Raw genomic sequence first — 12,538 nt, 5'->3', positions numbered from 1 at the left:
CTTTTCAGGCAGTTTTATGTTTCTCTAGCACGCATAATACTTCATCACCTCAAAATTCTATCCTTTCACAATTCACACCTTTTCCATATGGTTATGGCTGATTTACACACCAAAGATTCTACCTCAGATTCTGAAGGGGTCTCCACTGGTAGTTCCTTCTCATTGTAAAATCTGATTATTTAACATTATTCTTATTTTTAAATCTTATGTATGACATAACTTATTTAAGTACCTTTGACGAGAATATCTATGAAAAACATATAATTCAGATGACATTTATCTTATTATTTCCTTCAGAGGTCTCTAACAGACTGGCAAGGCATGACTCCCCAACAGAAGTTCCGCTGACTCTTTGTCAATATGTTATATTTATCCATGTACTTACTAAAATAGCATTTAATTATGTAGAGAGAAAACTGATGGAAAATATAAATCACATTTCAGGGACAGTAGTACCCAGGATTTCTCTTGGAGCCTGTTTTAAACTTGGTGTCACATTTGTCAGTGTCCGGACTTCTGGCCCTAAAAGGCTGATTGAAACCACAGGTTATGTACTACAGTATCACTGCTCAGTGATTTCATGTTTGAATTTCTTAACAGCTCTGGGATGATTACATCTTGTCCTTGTAATTTAGTATGGTTAATGTTATTGGTTTGTTCTAAAACCTCTTTTATTATTAGTTTGAATTGAGACAGTTCCTCAGACTCATCACTCATGAAGAATGGTGTTAAGAACTGCCCTGACCTCTTCAGTGAAAACTGATGCGAAGAATTAATTTAGCTTTTTCTGATATAGTTTATCTTTGCTGAGTGCTGCTTGTGATCATTGATCAATTCCACTGACAGTCTGGTGAGCTGCTGCTTTCTGACGTGGTTCAAATGTCTTTGAACATTTATCTAGGGCTTCCTCAAAAGTGTTTTTGAACTTATCTGGGATTTTACATTTAACCTCATAGAGCTTCTCCTTCTGTTGTTTTTCCCTCTTTTGGACATGACTACATTTTTTTGAAGTTATTTCTGTATTTTAGTATCTTCCTTTGCAGTTTAATCACACTAGTGTTGTTCTACATTTAAATGCTTTTGATATCTTCCTAACTGAGGGTATTCATTGACTCTTGGGCTATGTAATATGATGTTTTCATGGAGTCTTCAGACCAAAGCAAACTTTCAGATTTTCCTTTTCTTCTCAAAATTTGAATGTTAGCGTTAAAGAAGTCTCATCTCATTTTGTCCATAACCTTTACCATCTCAAGATAGGTTATTCACACCTGCTTCCTGATTGCTGGGGATCTTTATCACAGGACAGCAAATAATTGAAATCTCTCATTATAATAATTTTCTACTTCACTAATTTCTTCAGCAGTTTTTGGTAACTGTTACTGTTTTGGTAATCTGATAAACTGTAGCTCTAATATTTTATTTCTATTTAGGAATATAATTCACAGAGATTCATGTACACACACACTCTGGTAGCATCTTTACCTTATTCCCTTGTATGATTTTTAAAATTTTTAATGCTTGTGTGCCATCCACATGTCTATCCTTATATGAGAGCAGAATTTCACATTTACAGATGTGAAAAATATCTTCTTTTTGTAGACTACTCTTTGAATTCGTCAAAATAATTTTTAATTTACATGCTGGCCTTCTGTGTGCTTGCAAGATCCTTCAGCTTGAAATCATCTACAAATTTGACAAACACACTGAATTATGAATGAACACATTTAATGGTATTGGACCAGGAGAGAGTCTTAATATAATTTTCTAGTTTGACAGTAAACCACTGATAAATTGTCTTTGCCTGTGGTTCTCTACTCACATTAGCTTGCTTATGAATGAGAATCCCACATAAGAAAACATCAAAAGTATTCCTGAAATCCTGCTAGATTCCACTTCTCATTTTTCTCAAGGCCTATTAGCTATTAAGGAAAGTAAGATGACTTGTGATTTGTACTTGGCAGGTACATGTTGACTTTTACATATCTCCTTTATCTTCTAAATGCTTAAGAATAATGTCTTCCATTACTTGCTTCAGCATCTGGGGGGACTGAAGAAAAACTGACAGGTTTGTTAAATCCTTGGCTTGTCTTTTTCCTCTTCTTTAAAGAGAAATAGTGTGTTTACCCTCTCCCAATGCTTATACCTTATAACATGGGATGAGTTAACATCAGTACTGGATTAACGGAATCCAACTATTCTTCTGCTATGTAATAGCCCAGGGCTACTACAATCCTCTATGGCCTATAGCTTATTCCTTTGCAGATAACTAACTGAATTCACTAGCTGTCTGGGACCCAGTTTACATACTCTACATGACAGTAAAAACTGGGAGACACATGTTCACCAGAGTAGCGATAAGATCAAATTCACCTGGGTTTCAGAACTCTTCTCTCATATCTATACTGCTTAATACAAAACGATTATTAACTGTGGAGTAGTTCAAGGAGAAGTATTGTAAGTGAAGCAAATGACAGAATTAATTCACCTGAGAGGCAGCTGGCACCGTTCTTGGACAATGTATTTTGAATGGCCAATTAAATATTATGTCCTAAGTTATTTTCGAGGAAGTATCAGAAAAGTGTGCCAAGCTGATGAATGGAAAAAAAAAAAAAAGCCTTTTTGCACACCAACATTTTCTTTAATACAATAATAAACAAAAATAGTAAAAGTTGTGGAATAAGAACAGTTTGAGCAACAGTCATGGTGCAGTCCTTCATGACAAAACATCCTCTGCCAATCTCACTTCAGTTAAATTTAACTAGCATAAATTTCATTCACACAGGTACTGGTAAAATGTGAGAGAGACCCAGTAGGTCAGCATCAGAGCAGAGCAGTCATGCTCATTATAAGACTTCATTCTGTGTTTGAGGTTTGATTCTTGAGACTATTTGTCATTGCTGTCTAATTCCAGCTTGAACAGAAGCTGCTGAAATATGTTGTTACCGATGTAACTGCTCACTTCTTTTATTGCTGAATACTTCTTAATCTTCTGATTCCTGTTTTTTTTTTTAGTGCGTATCTTTTTTATGCATTCATGGATCTTGAACACTGAAATAGGAACAGCCTTGTGTCAATATTTTCTGTCAGATTTGTTGCACACTTTTTGTCCAGACCTATGTTGTGCTTTGTACGCCCCAATTTGTACCTTTAGTTTATTGTCATTGACTTTATTTTAATGAACGTGCCCTTTATTTTGGACTCCTAGTTTGACTTGGACATGCCATGTACTGCTATCCAAGAAGCAAATCTAATTTGCAGTGCAAATGCAAACTGCATTTAGCTTTAATGTAGTGGCAATCAACTGTCTATCTGAATAAAACTCTCATCTCATTTTGCTTTTCTACAGTTTTAGCCTCACCTCCCAAGGAAGCAAGATTTACTCTGTTGCACATTCTGTCAGTCTGAATCTTGCAATAGCTTTGAAACCCACTTGAAATTTCAACCAGTTTTAACAGAGTGCTCAAGGTCAGAGTGTTGCAACATTCCCACAAGCTGAGGGGAGCCAGGCAGAGCACGGAAACCCAATCAGTCTCACACCGAGGGCTGAGCTGCACCTCAGTTCATTTACATGGATTTTATTTCTCTTAGACATATGTAAACCAGCTTATCAGCTATGTATCACTAGTGTTCATTAGGCTATGCAGCATTTCATTTTTCTTTCAGTTCATCATGTGATTTATCATTTGTGGTCCTTTATACGAAACAGTATTTTTATGCTTATTGGGTTAGTTGTATCTAGCTGATTTATATATTGCAATCCTACAACTTCTTGTTCTTAGGACTTTTGATAGTATTATTTCTGAAATTCAGCTTTCTTATTTCTTTGATTTTCATGGTCTGTCCTCAGACATCTTGAAGTACTTGCATGTGTTCCTTGGTGTTGAGTAATATCTTGCAAATTTGCTAATGAAAACAGAATTTCTCAAGCAAAACTTAAAAGCCTTCTATTGTCCTGCAATATAGGACTTGACTTACAAACACATACGCATATATAAATAAGCTTATGAAAATAGTTGCTTCCTTTTTGAATAGAAATAATTTTACTATTTCTGGATTTGCTAAGCACTGTTGCTCTGATTAGAGCCAGGGCCTGGATGTTTGTGTTTATACTTTCTGTTTGCTTTCACTACAATTACTAAGAAAATGGTCAGACAACAGGATAATCTCATTACAGGTCATAAAACCACAGGAAACGGCTTAATGAATTCTACTGCTTGATCTTCCTTTCTTGACTTCCTACTTCTTCCTCCCCTTTTCTGTTATACTTCTTACTATTGGTCTTGCCTGCACTATTTTTAAACTATTGCACTTTATCACATCCTTTAATTCTAAATCTTTCCTACAGCTTTTCCAATTCATTCTCCCCTCTTCTCGTGAATGTCTCTCATTCTCACTTTCTTCCTCTGAGACTCCTCCCAGATATATTTCTCTCACTCTCATATTTCTCTAAACTACCTCCCACACTCTACTGCTTCCCATCCCTTCCCACGCTATATCCATACAACGGCATGTATATATATACGTGAACACACATATGCATACAGGGAAACATATGCCCTTGCCTAGTTTTCTCCAGTAGTTTCCCCTCGCCACCACATTTTGAGATAAGTTTAGGAGTATGCTCCTTTATCTTTTTCACTGAATGGATTAGGAATCCTTCCATCTTCAATTCCCTTTGCTCTCTCTTCTGTCTTCAACAGTCTCTACATCCTTTGCCATCACCTGCAGAAGAAAGAGACAGCAGGCAATGCTTTATATTGATTTAAAACTTCACTAGCTTCAAAAAGAGGAATAGCTGTTCCATACCCTACATGGTACGGAACGTATTCACCCTGTGAATCAGCATGCTAGACTAGGTCTGCATTTGGCCTCAAATCGCTTATCCATATACATTCTCCTCCATTTCCTAGTGTACATCATAAGTATAATTCAACCCTTAAAATATATGTGCCTCAATTAAATAATTTCTAAAAGCATGCATCTCATTGTGTTGCATATCTGTTTGTATTTTTTATTAATCAGATTAATCAGGGATGAGAACATGAATTAATTAATTTTATGTTCATTCTACAGGAAGACTGTACAGGGGAAAAAAACCACTGGACTGGATGAAAACCGAATGGGGTAAGAAGATGCAAATTCATTATATAATTCAATAAGCAAGCCTTCATTTTTCCTAATATATTTAATTAGAGTAATTGTTTTGTTAAATAAACTATCTGTACTGTGAGGAGCACACTTTTCTTCACCCAGTTAGGCAGGTACAGTAAACTACAAGGGAACAAAAAGTAAGAAGGGGAGAATATTTACACAGAATGATGCTTTTCTTAAGAAATGTATGCAAGACAAATTATTTTAAAGTTGGAAATCATGCTGTACTTGTTAGTGATCCATGAGGAGATGAGAATACGGGAACTTCTTGGCTAGCTGAGGTCAAGTTCTCAATGACACAAGTGCCCAAGTCCCACTCCAGCAACCCAAGCTATGTCTTCAATAGAGTTAAGACTTTTTTTTCCTTACTCCTTGTAAGAGAGGGTTGCTGACCCTACTAATCTGACCATTCAGAATGTCTTCTTGGTGCATTACAATGGTTGCTCCTTGTCACCTGCAGTTTGCCAAAGCTTTTCTTCTCAGTTGTTCCTAGCTACATAGATTTTTTTTAAAAAAAACCCATTTACTCTATATGCTATATAATTGATCTGCCAGAAACCACTGTCAGAAGAAGGTGCAGCACTGAAATGGGCAACCTGGATTCCAGTCCCCGTGGAACTTTGCTTGAGATTGAACCACCAGCTCATGCTTTCCACAGAAGTGCTGTAATCACAAGCTAAATACTTCTAGGGCAGAAGATTTTTCCTCCTCCATATGAAGCTCTGTCACTGTGCAACCAAGAATCAAAGCTGAAGTATAAAGGAAAAAAAAACAAACTGGCTGGATCTGTGATCAAATGATGACAAGGATCTCCTACGGGAGAGATGCATTGAAAATTGTTCCCTTTGCTAAACTTTGTAGTAGTGCACCAGAAAGCACAGAAGGGAATTAGACCTCATGAGAAGTCTAATTAACTGTGAGTTTTACTAACTTCATAAATAAATGAATTATGGGTAAGATAATACACATAGCAGTTTATTTTTATCCCAAAAGTGTAATGAAGCTTTGTGTTAATTGGGGAACAGAGCATGAAGATGCAGCTGCTTGTTAGACTGGCATACATACTAAGATTCAGAATTATTCTAGCCAGGGGATTTTCCGTAACATACTATCAAGGCTAAGGCATAAGGATAGTGTAAACATTGCAACTATGTGCAAATGTAGATTTGATGCAAATATAACTGAATTTAAGATTCCACCAAAAACATGAGGCATCCAAATAAACACAGTTTAAAACTGTGAATATTGTAACCAAGTTGTACTGGGTTATGAAACAGCATGAGGAGAACTAGTTCACATCATTACATTTGTATTTTAATGTACTTTTTCACAGTGACTGGCCCAAGACAAAAACAAGAGTTGTCTGAGCGATCCCACTTTTATCTGAAAGTGTCTGTGCCTAAAGACTTGTTTATTTATTTCCCATTTAAGCATCATTGGGTATAAATAAATAAACAGCATTAGGAATTGCAACCAGAACTCAGTATTGTTTTTCCCCTTCCCCAAATTAATCTTATTCTCAATAGAATCAGCCTGTCTTTGTTAATCTCTTTATAGCCCCCCAGCTCTTGCATTCGTGATTGAACTGTGCCTTGTGCTTAACAAAAGGGGTCTCTAATGTGTAGTTCAGGATTTAGAAATCAAGGTCTTCTGCTTTCTTGGTAAGTGTTCTACCCATCTGGCCACCATGGACACAGAATCTCTAGAAGGGAGTCTTAATATGCTTGAAACAGTCTGAATTGCTTTCAGACTTCTATGTCTAAAATTTGTTTATTCTGGAGTTTATGAATGTACAGCTCATCACGGGATGCTTTCAGTGAGAACATTGGATGAAGCCACATCGAATCAGTAAGATAAACTAAGAGTGATGCATTAAGGAATGCTGGAAAATCTGTATTTGCAGTGAAACACTTTATGATTTGCAACACTGCTTGATTAGCACACATTATGTGTGAGATCCTTCAATTTATGCAACTTTACCTTCATCTCTGCAAAACTGAACTCTGCTCAGTGCAGCATCACAGCATTAATTCACTTCAACTGAGAATTATCTTCTCCTAGGAAAAACTACTGCGAAGCCAAGTGCTTCATTCAAAATGCACCGCAAATACAGAAAAAAAATATGTCAGTGGTCACAGTGTATGAGGAAAAGTTTTACTAATCAAATCTTACAGCCCTTAGATGTATAAACAGATGGCAAGGCATCTCAGCAGGTGTTACTACCAGCCCTTTGGTAAAACAAAACCTCTCAGTGGACACTAGACCTACTATCACAACTGTATGAGAAAATGTTTCGATACCCTCTACCAAAAAAAATCTCCCTTGCTAGAATACTTCATTACACATTTTGAAAACACAATACAGTAACTAAGAGAAACTGTTCTGAATCTTTGATTTCTCAAAGCCATTAACCACAACAGAAAAACAATTAAAAAAGAATTTAATCAAATTGTAACAGAAGTCTCTGTTCAAAACATCTCACCAGTTCCATATCATCTAAAAGGCAATGAATAAAGATGCTGTTTCAAAGTCTGCTGGTTATGTTGAGAACATTAGCCAGAGAAAAAAAGCTAAACTCAAAAACTGTCCCCTAATAACGTACTTTATGCCTAGAATTTACATGAGGTGGATCAAAAGGATTTTCATCCTTATCTTTGATATATGGAAGAACATCCTGCTCTTTTTAACACTGTATGTGGCTTAGCTGTGAATTTCCATGCTCACTGGACACAAGTTAATTATGAATTGCGTGAAGAATAACTCAATTGTTTTAAAAATGTTTTCTTTTCATTGAATCTTTTCTTAGGATTAGTAGGGCAAAGAGAAAGTTTACTCAGGTTTTGCCCAACCATTTGTATTCAATAAGTTTTATTAAAAGGTATTTATATATTCCAATTATCATTCATATTTAATGGAGGAATGTTCCATTTATCAATGTCAGGCAACATCATCGGCTTGTTTTTCATTTACAAAAGGAAATTCAAATTGGATCTTAGTTCCAGTTTATCCTGTTGGATGAAGAACTGCAGCAGTGTATTGTGAAGTGAGCTTTACTGGGATCTTTGACACCTTGATCCAAAGTTCTCACACAGCATTGCCAGTCACTGGCTGAAAGGACTCCCCTCTGCAAGTACCCTCCTGAAGGCATCTTCTGTTAGGTCAGGTGGGACTACCTGATCTGTGCTGGAAACTTTTACGAGTACCAGAGACACTCTGCACATTACTGGCCATCTGACTGGTCAAAGTCTGGGTGCGTTTGCTTGCCCACACCACTAATTGTTTACAATATAAACTACAAAATGAGTTAAACACAACAATATACAGATTGGGGTCTTCCTCCTACTAACAAGTTACAAGGCCAACTAAGTTACTGAGATTTGTACATGCATGCAACACTGCCCATGTTTTCTGGTCTTCCTTAAGAGTGGAATGCAAAAGTTATAAAAATGCATTTAAGATAGAATAAGATTTCAGGTGCTATCTGGCCATCCTCCAAAAATACCAACTCCTCCCCTGCCACCCAACAAAATAAATAGTACTTAACCTTATTTTAATTGGCATTTCTAACACTGGAGAGAGGGAAGGCAGAAGGGTGAATTTTGCTTAACCCATCTCATTGTCTTTGATGGTGGAATGAGTGGCTCTGTGGCTGAGGGAAAAGCAGAGTAGCATTTACCTTGATTTTAGCTAGGGTATCCACATGAGCACTCATAGCATCCGTCTAACCTAATCCAAATGTAACTGGGTGGGCAGAGTACGAGGCATATAGCTGGCTGGACTGTTCAGGGTCAAAAAGATTGCAGTTAGTAGTTTGAAATCTTACTGGCAGCTAGTTATGGGTGGTGTTCCTCAAGAAGCAAATTAGGGCTTATGCTGTTTAACATAGTGATCTGGATGATGAGTTGGAATGCATGCTCAGCACGTGCATGATGTGAAACCAGGGGCCTGGCTGGTGTGCTGGAGGACAGGGTTGGTGTACGAAGAGACCTTGAACAACCTGAAGAATGGGCTGAAAGGACAAAGTCTTGCATCCAGGACAAAAAAAATCCTATGCAATGGTATAGGCTGAGGACTAACTAATGAGAGAACAGCCCTGCAAAAAGGGGCCTGTGTGTCCCAATGGACAACTGAATGAGGGTCAGCACTGTACCTTTGACGTGAGGAAGGCTAACCACATACCATGCTACGTTAACAAGCGTACAGCCAGCAGGTGAAGGGAAATTATTATTCTCCCCTACTCGACATTTGTGAGGCCACATCTGAAATACTGTGTCCGGTTTGGGCTCCCAAGTAGTCAAGAGATACTTAGAAGCTGAAGAGTATCCAGAAGGTAACCAAGATGATTCCAGGGGCTAGAGCGTATGACATTAGGAGAGGCTGAAGGAACTCAGTTTCTATACCTTGAAGATGAGAACTTTGAGAGGGGATATATAATCCCTATGCTTCACCGAGAGGGGTAGTTATTACAAAGGTGGAACTACACGTTTTTTCAGAGGTGAACAGGAAAAGGAAAAGAAGGAATGTCCATAACGTGCAAAAAGAGAAACTTTGATTAGATAGAAGGAGAAAAAATTTACATTGAGAGTGGCTAAACATAGAGGAAGCCCCAAGAAGTTATGGAAGCTCTAGTCTTTCAAGATCTTCAAGACTTGGTAGGGCAAGGCTATGAACAACCTGATTTGATTCTGAAGATAGCCCTGCTCTGAGCAGGAAGCTGGGCAAGATGGCCTCCAGCCTAAATTGCTCTGCAATTTTTAATGGGGTTTGACGTATAGCTAAAATTGTGCATGTGATATGTAAGAAATCTTGATTTTTTCTGAAGCTGAACAGGAATTAATACAGTTATAGAACTGGCAGAAGTAGCACTAATAAGCTTTTGCTTTGTCCTTTGTCTTTGATCCTTGCACTTCAGAGATGACATTTATAAGCTGATATCAAGGTATTTGTATTTGAGCAATGGCTATTACAGTAAAATATTCTATAGTGAGCTGGACCTCGGCAAAGGACTATGGCACGCTAAAAAGTGCCTCACTGGGGTGCTGAATTGTGGAACACCATTGCCACTGATTTGGGCAGGCATTCTTGCTCTCCAGCACTCAATTCCATGCAGTAGTTCATCCGCACCGGATTCCTTTTATCACTGTTTAAATCTTTAAGCATTGTCCCCCTAAATGAGATGGATCTTGAGAAATTTTATTAGATTTTATCAGTAAAGTTCAAGGAAGAAGTGGAGGAACAACTATTGGATAGCTCACCTTTGAAAACACCATGCCTTGCCAAGACTTTTCTGAGGCAGGAGTGAACTTTTGGATAATTATTTTCGGAAACTTTTTGGAAACTGAAAATACCTCCCTTTTGAAACTAAGACAAATAACAGCTGGGATTGTAAGAAATCATTAACAATCAGAAGACTTCTGTTACTCCAGTTCTTTCTGCTGGGACTTTATCAGGTAACGAACAGTGACTATTTTTCCTTCTTTTTTTGTGCCAGCTGGTGGCATTCAGACACTCAAAAAAGTTATTAACTTCTTCAGTCACTGGAAATACAACCAAAAGTTTTTTAATTCCTAGTGCTGATTTTATAATTTGCAGGTTGATTTCTCTTATTTTTTGATCACTTATTAAAATTATATTGGTAAAACGGCTGCCAATGTTCATAGTAAAGGACCAAGATGCAAAGTTCAGCTGCTGTTACTCTGCTATTTCAACATTTGTAGCACAGCGGCATCAGTAAGAATGGAAGATCTTACTTTGAACCTGATATCCCCATCTCCTGGGAGGCAGGGAATTCTCTGAGTTTGTTAATTCTTGGGTAAGTAAAGCAGTCATAGAGTATTGTGCAGAAAAAGAGTTGACAGCTGTGTTCCTTGCACTTTGCTACCCATGAGCTTCGCAGCTTTACGAGAGCGCACTGTACATGGGCTGAATGCAGCTACATGGCGGGGTGGAGTTTAAGCCTCTTCCAGTCTGTGTCTAAAACATGGCAGAGCTCAGGGTGTGACTAAGCTCATCAAGATGAGAGCACCTCAGGACATATGCAGAGACTTGCATTGGGTTGCCTAACATGAATGTTATAATTGACTTCTGCTGTACTTCAGAGTTAGGATGCTGCTTGGCACTAGGCTGTTTGAACTGTTCTCTGACATGTAAGATGACTCTAGTTTAATTAACCAAAACCCAAAGGGACTTTATGGAGTTTGAATATGGCCTCCTGTTGCTTTGGAAAAAGATGTCAGTGAAATCAATGTCCGTATTTTAAAGGAAGACTTCATTGCTTTCAAGTTGATGGTCAGCTGGTCAGCTGGTCAGCTGTCTCCATGTCTGATGTGAGACACAGTGCGAGACAACTTACTCTGACACGGACAGTAGAATTGGCTTTGAACATTGTCTAAATCCACGAATTCCACCTCCATTTAAGAAGTGACGCTATGCCAAGCAAAAGCTTGACAGATTGGGTCTGTGTTGGTACCGTCACTCAGCATTTTTTCTGTAACGATGTGCTTATTCCTTAAGTTTCTTTACAAAACCTTTCCTTGACACAACAGAAGCTTTTCATTAAGTGGAAGAAGACTTAATCGTGTGCTTTTCTTTGGCAAAACCTGAGGATTACCTTTTCACCAACCCAAGCTGCTAAGAGAGGCGCATTAAGAGAGCATAGGACTAAGCAGACGCCCAGTGGAAACGTAGCCGGAGCAGAACAGCTGCCCGCCCGTCCACGGCAGCGCACCCGCACCCTCTTGTCGGTGCTTGAGAGTACACACCACACGATTCTCTCTCAGAAAAGTTTATCCTCCAGCTGTTGAAAGCGCTGATCTATCCTTTTCCATCGTGAATTTACCAGACCAACTGGCGGTTGGTTGTGTGGTGTTTTCTTTTTTTAATAAAAACCCAACCTGTAACAGGGCAGACCGGGCTGAGACGGGGCAGAAACGCCACCTCAGGCGCTGCTGGCCGCTCCCACTGGTCTCCGAGCAGCTGCGCCCTCCGGGCAGCTCTGCACATCACCGCCGAGCGCAGAGCCCGGCGGCGAGCCCTCCTCCCCACGGAGACGGGGACGGCGCCGCTTTCCGCCGCCCCCCGAGCCCTCCGTGCGGCGGCCACCCCCCGCCCCCCGCCCCAGCGCCTCGTCCCCCGCCGCGCCGGGCCGGGCCGCCCGCCGCCGCGCCCCGCCGCAGCCCCGCCGCCGGCCGCCGCCCGGCACCTGTGCGGCCCGGCCGGGGGAGCGGCGGGCGAGGCGCCTGCGCACTGCGGGGCTCCCAGCCGCCAGGGCCGCAGTCACTTCCTGCCCCTGTGCCCATCCGGCTCCGGGGTCAGCGGCCGCCGCTCTGGCGGGACAGGGGCGAATAAAGTTTTGTCCGGGGGGGGGAAGCCGGCCGTCCTCTCCCAG

At 39.7% G+C, this 12,538-nt stretch overlaps 1 protein-coding gene across 2 annotated transcripts in view; it reads left to right on the top strand.

The window, feature by feature from the left end:
• ZNF800 (zinc finger protein 800) overlaps positions 1-12,538 on the top strand; it is a 54,595-nt gene that overhangs the window by 27,507 nt on the left and 14,550 nt on the right. For both annotated transcript variants that reach the window (XM_080393937.1, XM_080393935.1), the window contains exon 1: positions 1-12,538. This exon is cut by the window's left edge and continues 27,507 nt beyond it. The gene's annotated coding sequence lies outside the window, so the exon portion shown is untranslated.

This window comes from Falco punctatus (assembly GCF_963210335.1).
Source record: "Falco punctatus genome assembly, chromosome: 6".
Lineage (NCBI taxonomy): Eukaryota > Metazoa > Chordata > Aves > Falconiformes > Falconidae > Falco > Falco punctatus.
This window is presented reverse-complemented; position numbering and strand designations above follow the sequence as displayed.